Source organism: Oryzias melastigma, linkage group LG5, assembly GCF_002922805.2.
Source record: "Oryzias melastigma strain HK-1 linkage group LG5, ASM292280v2, whole genome shotgun sequence".
In the NCBI taxonomy this organism is placed as follows: Eukaryota; Metazoa; Chordata; class Actinopteri; order Beloniformes; family Adrianichthyidae; genus Oryzias; species Oryzias melastigma.
In genome coordinates, this window is record NC_050516.1 from 455,009 (window position 1) to 473,137 (window position 18,129).

The 18,129-nt window shown below is 38.9% G+C and overlaps 1 protein-coding gene across 4 annotated transcripts in view; it reads right to left on the reverse strand.

The window, feature by feature from the left end:
- Nucleotides 1-18,129, reverse strand: part of sulf2a (sulfatase 2a) — a 47,951-nt gene that overhangs the window by 16,201 nt on the left and 13,621 nt on the right. The window lies entirely within an intron of this gene.

Genomic DNA, 18,129 nt, shown 5'->3' on the forward strand with positions numbered 1-18,129 from the left:
AAACCAAACGTTTTAGAAAAATCTTCATAAATCTGACTATAAACCTCTCGAGTGTTAAATTTAACATGAATTCCCTTCCTGCGGTGTTGTCCAGCTTTTGTTGTTTCAGGTTCTCTTTATCACACAAACACCCACACAAGCCTGTCACACTCTTTGCACAAATATTCACACCTACACATGCAAATCCACTGCGTACGAACAAGAATTGGACATAAAACGATAAAATGAGTGCAGCTCATTTGCTGTGATTTCTCTCTCCCAGGGCTTCCGCTTGGGAAAACATATTTGATGTTTTCTACTTTTCTTTTTCATGTTCTCTTTGTGTCTGTCTAAATTGCTTTTTCATGTCTGGTACACGCAACAACAAACAAAAAAAATATGTATATAAAAAAAATAAAAAAATAAATATGCATTTACTCTTTGTTTTCATCTCGCATTCAAAGTCACAAATAAATTCTAGGAAATGAATGTAAAATTGATATCAAGTTTGTGTGGAAATGGAAATCCTATTTTTTCCGACAGGCTTGCTGAGTGTACAGAATTGGCTTTTGTTTATTGAAAATCAGATGTGGGCGTAACCCAACAGGGACGATTTCCAAATATAGTTTTGACTCACAAGGAAGCAGCTCTGATTGTTTTCATGCCGGTCTATCAATAACCAGGAGTAAAAATGCTGTTTTTTTCCCATTCTGGATACTGCCTGACACAATTCCCATGAAGCACCCCTCTCCTATACCGCCCCCCTCTCCAACTGACACTGAGGGCTAATTGGATTTTCAGGCTTTTATCAGCTCTAACTGACACAAACTGTTCTTTCTTCCCAGTTTGCTGTTTCTCTCTGCCTTTTATCTGCACACACTGTTTATCTCTCTGGGTGGCAGATGCTGCATGACACCGAAAGGTGAATCCGTGATGCAGAAGCAACATTGATGTGTGTGTGGAGCGCACACCTGTTAAAGTACAGAGTTATTTAGCCTGCAAAAACTTGACCAAACTGATGTTTTGCACGCTTTCCCCATGTAAGGTGGCTCATCCTCTTTATGAAATCTATGGATTCATAGGCTAATTTCCCCGAGCTTTCCTTACATCAGCTGTTTGCACAAAAGGGAAACAACAATGCTGACTCAGCCCAAAGAGAAAATCTGAAGACATTTAGACAGAAGAAGAGGAAAACACAAGTAAATATATCTCTCAGCAAAACTCATTAAAAGCCAGGGGATTAGAGAGGAAGACCGTGGGAGAGAGCTATCGGAATATGAGATCAGAGGAAATAAGCCTCTAAAAGCATGTTGAAAGAACAAGGATCATCTGAGGTTATACTAATGCCAAGTGATGTCTGGAAGTAAGAACACGGAGGGAAAGTTTTGTTGTTCAGTCATACGATTGTAAAAAGGCTCCGAGAGACGACAGGCCTGCATCACCTGATGAAAACTTAATGCTGCCCATCTTTTATTGATAGGAGTGAATAATAAATGTAGCAACAACAGGGCCGTCCATGTTGCAGCTTGGGCATGATGGTGAGGCCGTGGCAAGAGTGAAAAATGAAAGCACGCAGATGATTTACACTGCTCAGGAACTCACATCTGTGCTGCTCCGTATCACAGTTCAAGTGAGGCAGCGAAGGAGCAGAAAGAGGAGTTGATAAATCATGCAGACTTTTCAGAGGCGTTAATGTACTTTTTCCCCTATAAATAAAATACCTCGGGCTTCAAAACAGGCATAAAGTCTGATTCATTCAATATGCAATCCCCTGAGACTGCACAAAACACTGACGGAATATGAGAGAGAACAGAGAAAAAAGGCAAATATTACATATTAAAGGAGGGTGAGTCATAGCGTACTTGCAGTTTAATCACCACCAGCTCATAATGCATATGAAGGATGGAGCCCACAAGCTTAAAGACACACTCCTGGATTCTTTACCACACATTTTCTAAAGGAAGAAAAAAATAAAAGTAGGAAAACAAAAAGGATGAGAAAACAAACAAAAAACAACAACTCCTGCCACAAAGCCTGCAGAGAACCAGGAACGCACTTCCACTGCAGATGAATTCTCCTGGAACACGAAAACTAGACTAAGGCACGCCAAGGCTTCCAATAAAGGAGAGGACAGAATGAAACAGAATGCAGAAGCTGAAAACCTCCGTATCTCATCTGCTTCAAAGTTGACAGAGGAATTTGCATTTCTTTGTAAAGAAAAACACAAAGGAAGTGGCCAGGAAAGTTTAAAAGGACACATCCCGTGCTGAATGTGGCCTCCTGAAACATTATCAAGCCAATCCCTTTGGTCATAATTGAGGCTGGCAGGCCTTTGCTGATGTGTGACTTCGTTCCCACTGGCCAAGCCGGCTCTGAACAGAATGTGAAAATCTCAGAGGACCCTTGAATTTACCAACAAAAGTTGGCATTCAGATGCAAATTGTGCAACGACATGCATCTATGTGAGAGTGTGTTTGTGTGCGCGCGCGATGTGTGTGTATCTCTCAGTGAAAAGAGAGGGTTTGCAATGCTTAGTACTGTATGGAATGCTTTTTACATGATAATAAGAAGCCATGGTTTGTTGCCATCTCTCATTTATCATTCTCTGCAAAAACACAAGAAACTGGAAATACAGAACAAGCCTCAAAAACGTCATTTTTAATCATGCTTGGCAATCTCATTAAAGGTTAATATGCAGGATTTTTTGGAGGGAAAACGCTTAAAAAAAACTACCCTTCTGAGTATTTTTCTGCACAGCAGCACTACACAGCTTCTATGCAGCTACATTTGCAGAACATATCCTTGAGTGAGCATTGGGAAAGCATTTTATCCAAGATCTTTCCAGGCGTCCATTGCTTGCTCAGTATCTGAAAAGTACTTTGATTTCATCAGTTCATCACTTTTGCAGCATATTATTGAAATACAGTAAAAACAATCAGGCCTCACTCAAATGAACTGGACGAGAATAATCTGGAATGACAAGGATTCCAAGAACTAGAATATTTAACTTGTTTTTTTGTTTCTTCCTCCTTTATGTTGCAACTGAGACAACTTTGGTTGTGAATTTGCACTTTATAAATAACACTTACATTCGTTTCCAATGTATTGTAGTTTTTAGAGTTTATTGATGGGGCAGAAACATCATAATTTATCAGGAATAAGGCCAGGCCTCAACGATTTTGCCAAGGGGTTTAGTTATAGCTCTCATTTACCTGGTAACCTGAGGGTAAAATTCCCACTTTAAGGTAAAAACAAGTTCATTTTAGGAGTCGATATAGAGGTTTTTGCTGCAAAAAAAGCAATTTGAAGACCTCAAAATTGAGTGGTTGTCACTCCTATTAGTGGTCAGAGACGTGTAGACCTGCCTCGGTCCACACGGCTGCCCGCCAACAGCAGGGTTTGTTCTTTGCAGCTGCATTCCACACACACAGACGTGGTAGACCTTTGCATGCTCGCCCTCCCACTCACTTGATTGGTCACCTTTTGTGGCATGGCTATAAACTCAGTGTCAATCTTCCAAGTACTGGTAATTGTTCTAAAATGCTAGTTCATTATTTAATTCCCACAGCTGATTCTCAGATATTGGACTGAGATCAATGTCAACAGGTTGTGGGTTCAAGAGGGCTGTTTATGGTCTCTCTGATTGTGTTGTAGTTCAGAATAAAAAAATTAATAACATTTTTTGTTGGGAAAAATGTGTTTGACATGACAAAAGCAGACATATATATATACAGCTCTGAAGTCAGTGTGATTGTAAGACATTTGAGACATTTTTTTTTTTTGCATTTGTTTTACAGGTAATTCATTCCAAAGAGCATATTCATTTTTATTGTATCACAGCTTTACAATAGTTACTCAGGCCCATGATTGCTCTAAATATGCCACTGAAATAGTATTAAATACAGAGGAGTTCATTGATCAAAAGGTGTCCAGGTTCTGTGGCTGCCCTAACAAACCAAAAGTTTGGTTTGTTTCCTGTCATGGTCGATCAACAACACAAGATTTCTTGATTTAACTAATAACTTTTTATATTACCAGACAAACCTGGCCTTACAGCTCACTGGAGTTTGGTAAGGCTTTTGAGTATGGGGGTCAGCGCTGCTATCTCATGGTTATTGACTCTTAGCTCACATCCATCTCTAGTCAGAGGGATTGTATATTTAATGAAGACAGAACTCAATATGATTTTGTGGAACTCTATTTTAGATCTCTAAAATCAATGAGTCTAATAGCATTGAATTAGCAGCTTGAATAGTCCTTGACTGTTGAATAACGATTATTCATAGACATTGAGTCAATTAGTGAGCAATTAACAAACTTGTAATTATTATATGAATGAACACTTTCATTTGGTCTTAACGATCCACTTCAATCACCTTTTGAGCTATTTAAAAAGCTTCCCGAGTGGTCTTTTGATTATTATTATGTTAGCTTTTAGCCAAAATAAAAAAAAAAAACTTTGTTGTTTTCTTATCGTTTCTGCAGAGCAGCAGTAGATCAATGGAAATTCACCTCTGAGTTGTGGGTGAGACCACGGGTATGGAGCAACAGAGTCCCCTCCTGTTGCTGAGAGCTCTCTGTTTACATGATCTCCAGCAAGCTTACAGCCCCTCATACCCCCAATCTAACATTACCCATGCAACATAAATGGTGAAAAATATCAGAGCTATCCAGTCATACAGAAAACGTACAGGGATCTAGTCGTCTACGAGTGGATGAATCGGAATGGAGCACAGCAGGGACATTGCGGCCTGCCAATTATAAGTTCTTTATCACAACTGCAGTCTTTTTCAAATTACATTTTTTGTATGGCAACGATTTGAATAAATAAATACTCAGAAATACAACTTTACAGTTAATTTTCTTTACATATGTCCTCCATCATCAGAAACAATGCCATGAGAACATGTTAAAAACACCAAACAGTAGATTTTATTTGTTGCAGGTCTTTAATGAAATGTATAATGTGAATTAATATAGTTAAAAAGAAAGCACTTTTAATTATGTTCATCTTTTCATTTGACAGTAGAGACTTTACTAAGTTTTATTTTCTATCATGCTAAGTTTGGTGTCCACTGCAGATGAGAATTAATAACACTGAGCTTTAGAAATAGGTTGTTCCTCAAGATCCTGGATGTCCAGATCCAGGAAAATCTGCAGTAGTTTGAGCTGGTAGATTCCATTTATTAAAAAAAAATCCATTCTGCATCCATTTTTTGTGTTGTGTTTCCCCTGAAGATCTGAACTCTTTACATCCTCTTTTATTCTTTAGATTTGCTTTGCAATGCAGCGTTCTAGTCTAACAGTAGTCCAGTTAAAAACTGTTGAGAAGATTCAAAGAGAGAATTGCTCCACATCCTTCCCATGGCAAAAAAATCACAGCATTTAGAACTACTGTCCCGTGCTCTCTACGTGCAGCTCACAGTGTGAAGACTTGATCTTCCGTTCATTTCTTTGAAATTACTTTAAAGTTTTCAATCAAACAAATAAATCGTTTGCAGCTGCTGATAAATTATTCTCACTGCCACGCATCACAGTGGTACGCTTAGTTTTGAAACTGCACATTTTTCCCGAGCACATCTCCTGCCTCGTAGGACTTCTCTACAAAGTTATACTTCCTTTTCAGACTCAGTATAAAGACAGGGAACACTAGCAGGAGCACACTGCTTTGACAGCTTTTAAATTTAAGGAGAGAGTGAAAACCTAATACTTCACGACAGAGCAAACGCTGCTATTTGGTGTCAACTGTTGTCTGCAAGTGTCACTAATCTCAGCTTGTAACCCGTGTTGGCATGACTTTAGAGGATACGACAGTGTTTTCATGCATTATTGTAGAACCGCTGTGTCTCAGATCATCCTTGTAAACATCCTGTGAATTATTAATGGTTGCGTGATGACATCTAAAAACAATGACTCCTTTTAAAAGCTCAGCGGAGTCCAGACAAACATGAACTCCCAAATCTTATTCCATAATTCTCCAAGCGCCCTTCGGTTGAGCTTATCTCTCCTTCGCTCTTTGATATATCTGCCTTTCCTTCCCAATAAGTAACTTTAATAGCTGAGAGTGCCAATAGGTAATTTGAAGGCTGCCCCCATTCACAGCAAAGATTTAATTTAGATTTCCCTCAGGTTTGGATAAGCTCGGCACTCGGCAGACATTAGGATGACAGTCAGAACCTGCACAGCAGTTTTCTGTTTGAATATGCAGACACAAAAGAACAGTGGTTAGACTTTAAAAGAGGGAATGAGATTTCTGCTGAGATTACATTTCTCCAGTGTAAAATATTTTTTTCTGCAGACATTATCAAATGCGCTTGTGTGCTACAGTTGCTCTGAGAAATGTGCTGGTATATCAGAATGGTAAATGCATGTGTGAATGTGTGTGTGTGACTCAGTCAACACTGTGTGTGCTGTAAATATGTAAATGAATGTAATTCAGGATCCCTCCTCTGTCAGTCATGTCACTGGAAGCGTTAATTGCATCTCCGACACACCTCCCTAAACTGTGATAAAGAAAAAGAAAGTTCACATTATTTCATTTTAAATCCTTCAGGGCGGAGAAGCAATATTTTAACTGTATTAAGGCTTTTAATTAGTCAAACATCCCCAGATTCCGGGGTCAAAATGTGACTTTCCTTATTTTTAGTAAGTCAAAGAACAGAGAGGGTGAGTATTACAACAAAAAGAACCTGCTTTGATTCAGGATATTGTAAGAACTCTTAATAACCCAAAACACAGTAACCTGTATTTTTTTGAATATTGCTCATTTACATCTTTTTAAAAGACCCACTCTAATAAAAATGATGTTGTTGGTGTTTTTAACATGTTTTTGTTGCATTTTTCGGAGGATGAAGGACATATATAAAGAAAATTAAGCTTAAAGTTGCATTTCTGAGTATTTCTTTATTCAAACTGTTATGAATCAGAAGCAGATGATACAATTTTGCTTGAAAACAGCTAATTTGATTAGCGACAAGCTCCCTGCTCTGCTCTATTCTGATGCATCCACTTGTATAAAAATAGATCCATTAACGTCTTTATTTTCCATGTCAGAGCTGGCATCTGGCTCAAAACTATTTGGTAAATAGCTCCAGTTTTGCTAACCCTTTTTTTGCACTACACTACTAATGTAAGGTGTAAAGGGCTGTAAGCTGGCGGTAGAGAGTATAAATGGAGAACTCCCAGTAACATTGAGGGGAAGGGGGGTGGGGTTGCTACGCACCTCCCGCCCACAGCTCAGAGGTGAATTTCTATTGAGCTCCTGCTGCCTCTGCAGATACTATAAAAACAACACACGTTCATTGAATTTGACTGAAAATGACATAATCGTAATTAAAAGACCACTAAATAACATTTTAAAATATATCAAAAGATGACCAGAGTGAGCCTTTAAGGTATTTTATTGGTTTAATTGGTCTGGACTATTAAAATCACTTTAATTTACTTATTTACTTTCTAATTGATGTTTTTTGGACTTGGTTCTGGGGTACTTGGTACTCCAAAAACTCCAGGAAAGCAAACTCATCCCACTGCTTTCCCAATGCCGTGTTCAATTTGAAATGTTTTAAAATGTTGAGAATTTTTGTGTTGGTGGTTTGACTGATTTTTTATACAGAACCTGGTTCTGCTTTTTAAAGCCAGTCAGTCCAGAAAAATATCCTCAACATCTTGTAATTTATTTATTATGTTGCAAACATAAGATATCAAGTTTTTTTTGGTTCAAAGAAGAGGCTTTTATGCTGAAATCTTCAACTAGGTCATAGAAACTGTTTTTTTTCCAAAATAATTTCCAACAATTTTCTTGTTTGAATTGCCATAACATACAACGTTGAAAATTTATTTAGGCAAAGAGTCAAAATACTGACATTTAATGATCAATCATAATTAACTGATCTCAGACTTGTGAAGCTTGATAACATCTGTAGATTAAAGTCTCTCTGATCCCTTTTTTGATCCATTGTAAAAGTGTTTCCAGTGGTCTTTTAATTATGATTATACCGTTTTTAGCCAAAATTGACAAAAATCTTTGTCGTTTTCTAGGACAGTTTCTCTAGAGCTATATAAGTTAATCAGAAATTCGCCTCACTTGTTAGTATGGAGTGAGCCTTCTTTCACTTCCCATCATCTATTTATTTACACCCCCTTCTGCTAGCTTACAGCTCCTCACAACCACAACCTAACATTACCCATGCAATAAATGACAAAAAATATTTAAGTTTTTGCCAATTCAGGTGAGGAAAATAAATCTATTTGTCTGGATGCATTGGAAAGGAGTGGAGCAGGGAAGGTTTGGCTTGAAGATCTACGTCACACCTACAAGCTTTCTCCAGCTACATTTTTTAATCTGCTCCTGATTAACAATGAAATAAATAAAGAAACCCTCAAAAACACCATTTTAAGCCTAATTCTCTGTATTACTATGTCCTCCATCATAAAAAAATGCCACAAGAACATGTTAAAAACACAAAAAAACTAAATTACAGCGGAATGGGTCTTTAACTCAACAACCAAAACTAGTTTTTGGAAAAGAAAATGTCAGGTTCCTCAAGTTTATTCAAGCAAAGTTCATGCAAAACCCACTAGACAAGTAAAGAAGAGACAACAATAACTTAATATAACCTCTTTAGATTGACTATATCAAGTTATTGAAAAAAAAGTCACTGATGCCTACATACACAAATAACATAATTCACATATTCAATTTAATTTTCTGCACAGAAGCTCTTTGTATTGTTATGAAATTACAATTTGTATATTTTTTCCAAAAAGCATGTTTGGATTTTTTTTACTGTCTGTGCTGGAAATTTGAACTTCAGATCTGAGTACACGTTCACCCATGAGGAGGAATCCTCCCAGCTTTACCCTTCCACGTCTCTTTATCTTTTAAATGTTTTTCATGCGAAAGAGGGGGAATGGCAGGTGTGCAGTTTGGTATGGGACAAAAAAAAATCACACAGTGTAGGAGAAACTGTAGGCAGAGGTAGAAAATGAAAGTCTGTATGATGGTGTCAGATCAGACAAAAGGCCCAGTCATGATGTGTTCTGGTTGCAGAACAAAGAGCTCTGACAGACTCGCTGTGCCGGCTCTGTTGACTATAAATACACACACGTGTGCAGCAGCCAGCGTTCACACATTAGACGTCAAACCTCTTTTCTCTGGACATAAAACGTGGTAGGACTTGACTGTTTTTCTCAAATATTGAATAAATAAACAGCTCGTACTGTTGCTTTGTTCACAAATTGCTCAACCCAAACAACGCTGGAGGGACATCAAGGAGATTTCACAAACTGTCTCCGTACAGATGAAATAAGCATTCGCTGCAGTCTCACACAAACAACAATGTCAAACCCAGTGGGGATGTTTGGTTGACTAAACTCAGTCCTAATCTACCGAGAAGCCAGTTTCTGCTCCCATTCACACACGTCCACTTTACATTTGCCTTCTGTTTCCAACAGCAACTGGATGGCATGTGGGGCAACCGTGGTGGTCTGGGGGGTTTTTAGACAGCTTCAGTCAAGGTCCACGGTAGGGTCAGGGCAGTCGCCCCCCCCCAAGCCTGCTCCATGAGAGTCCAAAGAGGTGAAAAAGAAAACACAAACAGAGCCCCGATTGTCACTGCCTTAGGTCAACCCTCCCCTCCAGAACAGCTTAAAAGTTGCCCCCTCTAACTTTTGGGATATATAAATGTGAAACAGGGACTTCCTTTATAGTCCACAGCTGTCCTGGTGTTTCCTGTCCTATTGGCGTTCGGACAGGAAAGTCGTTTGTAACGTTACCGGGAGAGTGCCAAAACAGCCAGCTCCTTTGACACGAGGCCTGACAGCTGAAACAAGTGAGCAAGCTGGTGGACAGAGCAGCCCGCAGAGTGATGACAGTCTCTCATTGGCACTTATTGACCAGAGTCAAAGCTCCCCTACAGAGTCACATCACAGCTAAAAGGATTATAAACACATCAAGCAGGATTTCCAATTCCATCAAACTAATCATCGTATTAAGACCTCATGGTGACAGACTGGAGTCTGAGAGACCCCAGTGGCAAACCAAACATCACTTAACCCTTATGCCGGGTACACATTGGGCGCAGAAGCAGCGCGAAACTGAGGCCACTTCCATTTGATTCCCTTGTTAACATACGATGTAGTTCACACCAGACGCGAAGCACTGCTGCCCTCCGTGGTCGCCTCGTGGAGCACAGCAATTGTTTTGGTGTCTGGTCTATTTTTTGGGCGAGCCACAAGTGATCCGCTTCCATCCTGGCAGGAAGTTTACACCAAGACACTCAAGAAAATCAGGTCAGTTTTGAAAATATAACCAATTTTTCACAAAAAACACTGCTGTTGACAAATGCAATCATATTTGTGTATCTAAGACTGTAGAGATGAAAATACAATAAACACAACAACAACAAACGCATGCACAGACATCGAGACACACACAGATCAATGTAGTGGGCCAACTACGGAGCAGGGGGTGTGGTTTTGGATGTCTAAAACCCAATCAACGAGGGAGAGGCAGAGAGCAGTTGGCGACAAGTCAAGATGGACAATGTTAAAATAATTGTAGAAGCTGTAAGTAACTACAGCCCGGCTGTCGACCGCCACGAAAATATACGCATCTGGTGTGAACTGAAGGTGAAGCGGATACCGCGTACACTCTGCTTCGCGGCACTTCCGCATGTGGTGTGAACCCGCCGTTATGCTTCCATAACATTGTATTTATCAGAGGTTCATGTATGTGTTTTCTCATTTTTTTTTTTTTTTTTTGCTGTTTAAATTTGGAAATGTTTTTTATATGAAGAATCTTGAGGGGAAAGTGCTCTATAAATAAAGTTTGATTTGTTAAAGTTTGAACACCAGGGACGCTTGAACACCACACAATCTGTAACTTTTCAATCGTTAATGTGATTAACGTATTTCCAGTGGATTCTGAAGGAGAAAAATGTGAATTTTTTTTCCCCATTATGACCTGTTCTTAGGTGCAAAAAATCCAATAAAATCATCCTATATCACATTTTCATAAATCAAATAAAAGTTTCACAAATCAGAAACTATATTTAATGTATTCTTTAATATCCAAAGTATAATTTAATCCAGGTTTGAGCAGTCTAGGTCTGATAGTTTTTTAACAGGACCTGTTCTTAGAAGGTGTAAGTGTGAAAAATACAGTGGAATGTCCCTTTAGTGCCCTCGCCAATCGGAAGCTGTGAATTGGAAGCTAACTTCATCGTCGTCTGAGTTGCCATCTATGCAGCTCCGATATTGCTCGCCATTTTTGTGGCACCACTAATGTTAGCTTGAGGTTGCAAGGGGTTGTAAGGTAGTGGGAGAAAAAGTAAACAAAAGGATTATGGGATATAAGTTCAGACTTTCTTCCTGACAACACAATATAGAGATGAATTTCTGATTAACTCCTGCTGCTGCTCTGCAGAAACTATGTTCTAGAAAAAGACATAATTATAATTAAAAGACCACTGGGAACACTTTTAAAATGGATGTTTGTTTATGTGCCATTATATCCCTAAATAGTGTTTACCTCTGGGTTGCAAGCGGCTCGCATGTTGGTTAAATATAGATTTTGTTTTACAGGGCTTAAAGGTTTTCATCTGTCGTGTTTTAATTACGTGGCATTTCTTTCCCGTCATCATGTTAGCAGCTGCACCGGGGACTGCTCCTAATGGTTCCGACTTAATGATGATTACAGACAATATGGGTTTCAACTTTCAGCAAACAGCCGAAACGAACAGTAGACTCGAGGTGACACAGGCTCAGGCGGGAAGTGGCACAGGTGATCAGACCTGCAGATTTCTTTGAAGCGCTACAGTCAGGTGGGTGCTGCAGTTCTGTGGAGACTCGATAAGTGTACCCTCGGGACAGGAAGATGCAAAAAGTGCTGCCGTCCTTTCTAGCTTCTCCCATTCTCTGTCCCCGACCCCCACCTTCGCTCACTGTCTTTCTCCAGGTTTTCTTTGTCAGCGGATTACTGACGCTTTAGAGTCGCACATGCTGATCCTGCTTCCCCTATCGGAACCACACGGAGCACAGAAGAGAGAGCCCCACACACAGACCTGAATTACGAAGTCTATCTATGCATGGCCACTTATTTCCCTCCCTCCTCCCTAGAGAAACCACCGCAGAGACATTGAGAGGCTGCAGTTTTTTCCCAGCGGGAATCTCAACTTGTTTGCCAAAATGCAGATTTCCTGAATACCGGAGTTAAGTAAGTGTGTTTTTCTTTTGCTCTGTTCAAATACAAACTTTTATTGTGAAAGTCCAACACTACAAACACAGACAGCAAACAAATACGACTGAGGTGAGGCCAGAATGCCCATTCTCCATATTGTCTCACCCCATCCGGTTGTTATGTCCCTGCCTCTCCAGGTCAGTATCTTTTTCTCTCCGCCTCATCAGTAGGACAGCTGCCCCACAACCCATCTGCCCATCATGACCTGTGTTTGGGACCGTGGGGGGATCCTAAGTGGTCTGTGAAGGGGCTCTCTGGCGTCTCGCCCGCATAGTAATGACAGCAGAGCTGCCAGCAGCCAGCCGAACATCTCTGGAGGTCTCTCTGTGGTGCTACAGTATTGATATTGTATCGAATTGCAAAGGGGCTGGCAGCCTTTTAATGAGAGCTTCAATGGATCAAGCAGAAGTGGTTCTGTCTTTACTGTGGATGATGCTTGTTGGCTGTCCCGACATCTCTGACCTCACAGTTTTCTGCGTGGGCAAAAAGATGCAGGCAAACATGGACATGCTAGAAAGCTCACATTTTCATTTTAAATAAGGGCTCTACTGACCAGATACTTTGAATTTATATAGAAAATTAAAGCCAGAGCTCAGTGTTTAATTGCACAGCCATTAACCGAGTTTACAGGCTTTGTTTTAATTAAATACAGTAGCATTAATCACTGAACTGGACTCCAGCCTTCTTTTTATTCTGTTCTCTTGTTTTCCTGCTGAGAGACACCTGGTTATGCTGCATTTTGAAATACATGAGCAGCCTTGTTTTGAAAAAAATAATAATTTCAGTTTGGCTTCAGGCATTTTTTACAAACCAGTGAACTGAGCTCATTATTGCACATTTGTGCTTTGGACCTCTCCATCTCATTTATGGACGTTACAGTGTTCTGACACGAGTTGTCCTGCTGTTGCTTTATTGACCATAGTTAAGTTTCAGACATACCATTCCACTGAGAGATTTTTATAATTGATGTTCTGCAGCTGAAAAAAGTCTCAGATTATTTGGTGACTATATTTACGTAAAAAAAAATTAAAGATCTGCTTAAAAATACATGAAAACTAAATCAGATTTGTGCCAGTTATGGGTAGTAATTCAAAAAGATAAATATGGTTTGATTTTATTTTTCTCACAGAGAATGCATTATGAGAGAAATTGCTTTTTTACTTAAAAAAAGTGTAAATATTAATGAAGGCAGCAATTAAGGGATATAAACTTTAAAGAAAAACTATGAAAGGAAGTTTACGATACAAACTGTTCCCAGAGAAAAAAATACTCTTATCATGTAATACTGTAATTGTTTAATTACAAACAATTGGGGTGTGAATAATTAAAAAAAAAAAGAAAATTTATCAAAACATGGTTGAAAAATATATTGTTTCAACATTATATTGACCTAAAAAAATACAAAAATAACAGTTTTATAAATTCTAGAATTAATCCTAAATGATGATTGTTGTTCACTCGTTTCAAACTATGTCAATAAAGTTTATTTTAAAGTGCTGCAACATAATGTTCTGATTCACGCAGACAGTAAATTATTTTTCCCGACACTATGTCACCACCTGAGATAAACCAGACTGAACTTAAATGAGAGATTTTTCTCTTTTGTTCTCTTTGTTAAGGTATATTTAAAATAATATTCAGATTCATCCATCAGTTCTGCTTTTTCTTTGTTTCTGATACTTTATCAGTGACTCATCAGTCTGAAAATAATGAATGTGTTTCCTTAGTTTGTGGTAATTATTTCTATAATTTATTAATTTAGTTGCTATTTGCCTTTTATTTTCTGCAACCGTGATAAAAAAAGAAGGAGTCAGAGAATGAATGAAATACGTCAACGCCTGCTGTCAGCCTTTGCATTGGAGCGTCACCTTTTTATCTCTTCTTTATCTCATCACACACCTCCACACGCTCATATCAGAGTGACAGCATTGATCTCTGGGACTTAACTCTCCACAGCAGCCAGCTGTTGCCCCCACTCTGCAGCGGTGATCACGACCCCCAGCAGGCCCCTGGATACACCCCTTCAATTCTGCAGCACTCGAGTGGAAATGAAATCCTGCTCCGCACTCAGAAATGTGATTACTTGTCAGCTGAGAGGCCACTTCTGACATAGCAAGGTACGCATTTTCAGTTCAAAATGCTCCCTTCTCACACCTGACGGCGCCCTGCTGCCCCCCCTCCAACTATAAATGAACCGGCGCAGCCTTGAGTTCTTCCACACCATGTTGCAATTAGTGCGTGGTCAGAGCGCCGTTTTTCTGAGAGAGTAATCATCTAACCGTCAGCCACTGCCCCCACGCAGCTTCAAACCCTCTCATCACGCACATCCATCAGCTACGATGGAAAATAAAGCACCATTGTGGAGCCAGAGGAAGCCTTTCAACCGTGAAGGGATTACCCGGCACCTATGGCCATTTACTGTGGATCACGAGCAGCAAAAAGGTCAATCAGATTCATGAAAAAAATACTGCAGAGGAATATGTGCATTTAATGAGTGTCTTTGAGACCCAAGATCACTGATACTGGGACCAACAACACGGAGCAACACATAAAATGAAAGGGGGCAAAGCCAAACCCTGCTGGTTGTAAAATGGACGGTAAATTTATATGATTAGCACGCAAGAGAGGGATAGACACACTATGTTAACTGCAAAAAGAGGAACAAAGGAAACACTTTTATTGTTTCCCAAATCCAGTTAATGACTTTAACATTAAAGCCTGATATTGTAAAATTCCAGATTTGCATAAAAAGACTTTATGTGTTGGGCAATAAGGTCTTAGGAGCGTGTCAAATGACCAAGATCTGTTTTCTACTGAGTTGTGAAGTAAAACTGGAAAACAATTAAACTTTAATAGTCTGTTTGGTTTTAGCACTCTTCTGCCATTAAAGTCTTTTCTGCAGAGCAGAAGCAAAACCTTACCACCCTCCTAACACTGATATGTAAGAGGACACGTTGTTTTTATGTGTTTGGACTTGTAGAAGCCAACTAAACTAATTATCTTTGTGGCAAACAACACTCTGGTAAACTCTTCTGCTTTTGTCTCAAGAAGACGTCTTTCCCTGAGCTTTATTTTATTCATAAAACTGACAAAAACAATTATGCAGAAAAACTGATTGTGAAGTTCAGAAAAAGGGACAACAGTCTTAAAATCTGATTGATGGGAGTGAAACCAGTTAGGATTTCATTTTGCGCTGTATAAGAGAACTGGACTGACTGACCATAGCATTCTAAACAGGAAGTACTTGCTGGCTCCAAAAAGCCACAATCCCATTGACCTGTATTGAGAAATGAAAAGCTACTCAGTCATTATATTTATCAGAAAAGCCGTTCTTGCTCTGCTGCATGTTTGTTACATATTTCAAGTCATTCAAGTTATAAAACGGTCAATCAGATGCCTCAATAAAACTATGTGGTGGACCTCAAGGCCGGTGTTTAAAACATTTGATTGACAGATTCTTAAAACAAAGCAGCTCCACTTGTTTTATACTGTCCTTTCACAACAAGTATTACTACAACGCATCGTCAGTTGGACTGGCTAAGTGTAAGAGGTAGAATTAAGTACCTTTTAATTAATTTCATTCACAATATTATTATCAATAAAAGACCTGAGATTTTATATAGAAATTTTTGTTTCTTCAGTGACGTGGATCAGCACTCTACACGACAATCAAGAGAGTCGATTTCTTTTACCTTCATGTCGGACTAGTCATGGTCAGGGAACGGTTCAGTATCAAGCAATGGTGGCGTGGAATTTATTACCAAGATATTTAGTTACACAAATGAAAATAATACATTTTTCTAAAAGACTAAGACTTTATTTTTACACAAGAAGGATGATGAAGCTGTATTGGACTGAAACTGGATGTTTCTGTTGGTATTAAAGTGTTGTTGCAGGCTGAGGTCACGCCCTGAATTCAGAGTTTTGAACCTGGATTGAACCAGGGTAATTGTGGTGTATTTTGTGTTTTGATTTGTTTTTTGTTTAATTGTTATTATATTTGTCGTACTATTTCTGTTTTACATTTTTTGTGGTGAATGTATACATGTACACATCTTTGTTTGTTTATGTATCGCATTTGTGGCTTTAAGAACGTGGGACCGCAGGAAGATTAGCTGCTAGCATGTCCATTAGCTAACGGGGATCCTTAATAAAGAAACAAACAGATCCTCCCGAGCTTTCAAGTGGGGTTTGTGGACTTTCAACAAGCTCACTCCTGATTGGCGAGAGTGGATGCCATAGAAACTGACACAGACTATTTGAACCAATCACTGCTTACTGACGAGGCTCCAACATGGAGGTGTTTGTATCGCTAAAAAAAGGCAATCAAATTGACTTCATTTGGTTAAAGCTGGATGTAAACCGTTTTCTGTGATGTCATACTCTCTCGTTTCAGTTCTCATGTACAGTCAATGCTTCACATTCAGTTACACACAATCAATAAAATATGTAAAGAGCCAACAACACATTAAAGAGCATAGAGTTTGACATGACAACTCATTAAAGTACAATGCACACTGCAGTTAAAGATAAAGTAATGTGTGTCAAACTTTATCATCTATGAAACTCGAGGATTTCAGAGCCAGACTCCAAAAAAAGTGAACTTGATTTTAACGATCCATCCATTCTCTAGAGTCTAGACCGACTTATTTCTGTTTATGGTCGCATCGTTGCTAGAGCACCCAAGCTACTGTTGTACTGGAAACATCCTGGGGACAGATGACCACACACACTCACATCTACGGGACAATTTAGAGTCACAAATCAACTGACAATAAGGTTTTGGATCTTGGGAAGAAGCTGGAGTGGCCAGAGTAAACGTATACTTAAAACAACACTACTTTTGAATCCCCTTTAGACTCCGCCCCTTCATGTACCTTAACAGCGCCAGCTTTTCGGCATGATGTAAAATAAGCGTTAAAAAAACAAAATAAAACAGATAAAAGTATTCGACAACATATTATAATTAAGTTTGACGTAAAAAAGATATTTAAATTTCATTAAATGTAATTTGTGGTTTAAAATGCAAGACTTGTCATTATTTTTTCAGATCTTTTATTTTTCAATGCCAAGTTTTTATTTCAATCCCACCTTAATCTGGCGTCGTCATAGCTCCATAGCTATAAGCCTGTTTTTTATTTACAGTCTTTGCAATGAATGTTTTGGGTGTCAACATCGCAGCTTCAAGGATATAAAACCAAACATTGCATTCCACATCAAATGTGAGCAACATGGGTAATGTGTTAGAAATTAGTAGTTTTAGCTCCAAATTTGAGACAAAAAAGTGTGAATTAAGATTTTCTCTTTTTTGTGGGTCATGAATCGTCTTTTACAGATGGAAGAGCATCAACACTCACACCAGCTGCTAACTTCAGCAAATGTAACCAGAGAAAATTGGAGTTCAGCTATGAACAGTAGGATTTGTCTACTTAAATATTTAATATTCCAATGTGCGTTAATGATTACAAATCTAAGCAGCTTGTGGAAGTGAGTAACAACTGTTTCCTGCATGAGTGTGGTTGAAATGGTCTGACATCTGTCAGTTTGTATCCTCATAATGTGTTTATTTTAATGCAATGTTGACGCCTGTTAGCATTTTTTCTTGTTAGCCATAGGTAAAGCACAACCCTTTTGCTGCAATATGATGTAATTTTGTTGTAACTTATCTGTGACTTAACAGAGCACAAAATCATTCAAGGTAAAAAAATGTTTTTTTAGAAGTGTTTCCCCAAAGATGCCATAATTCATGCCTTCCATTTGGTGAGCTCCAATTTTTAAGGGATATTCGAGTGATTATCCCAACGGCAAGATCAGGGGATAGGATGAAAAGTCCTTTTGTGGAACTCCGATGAATGCTTCTTTCAGCACCATCGACCCAGATTGCTTAAGTTACATTATGCAAATGATTA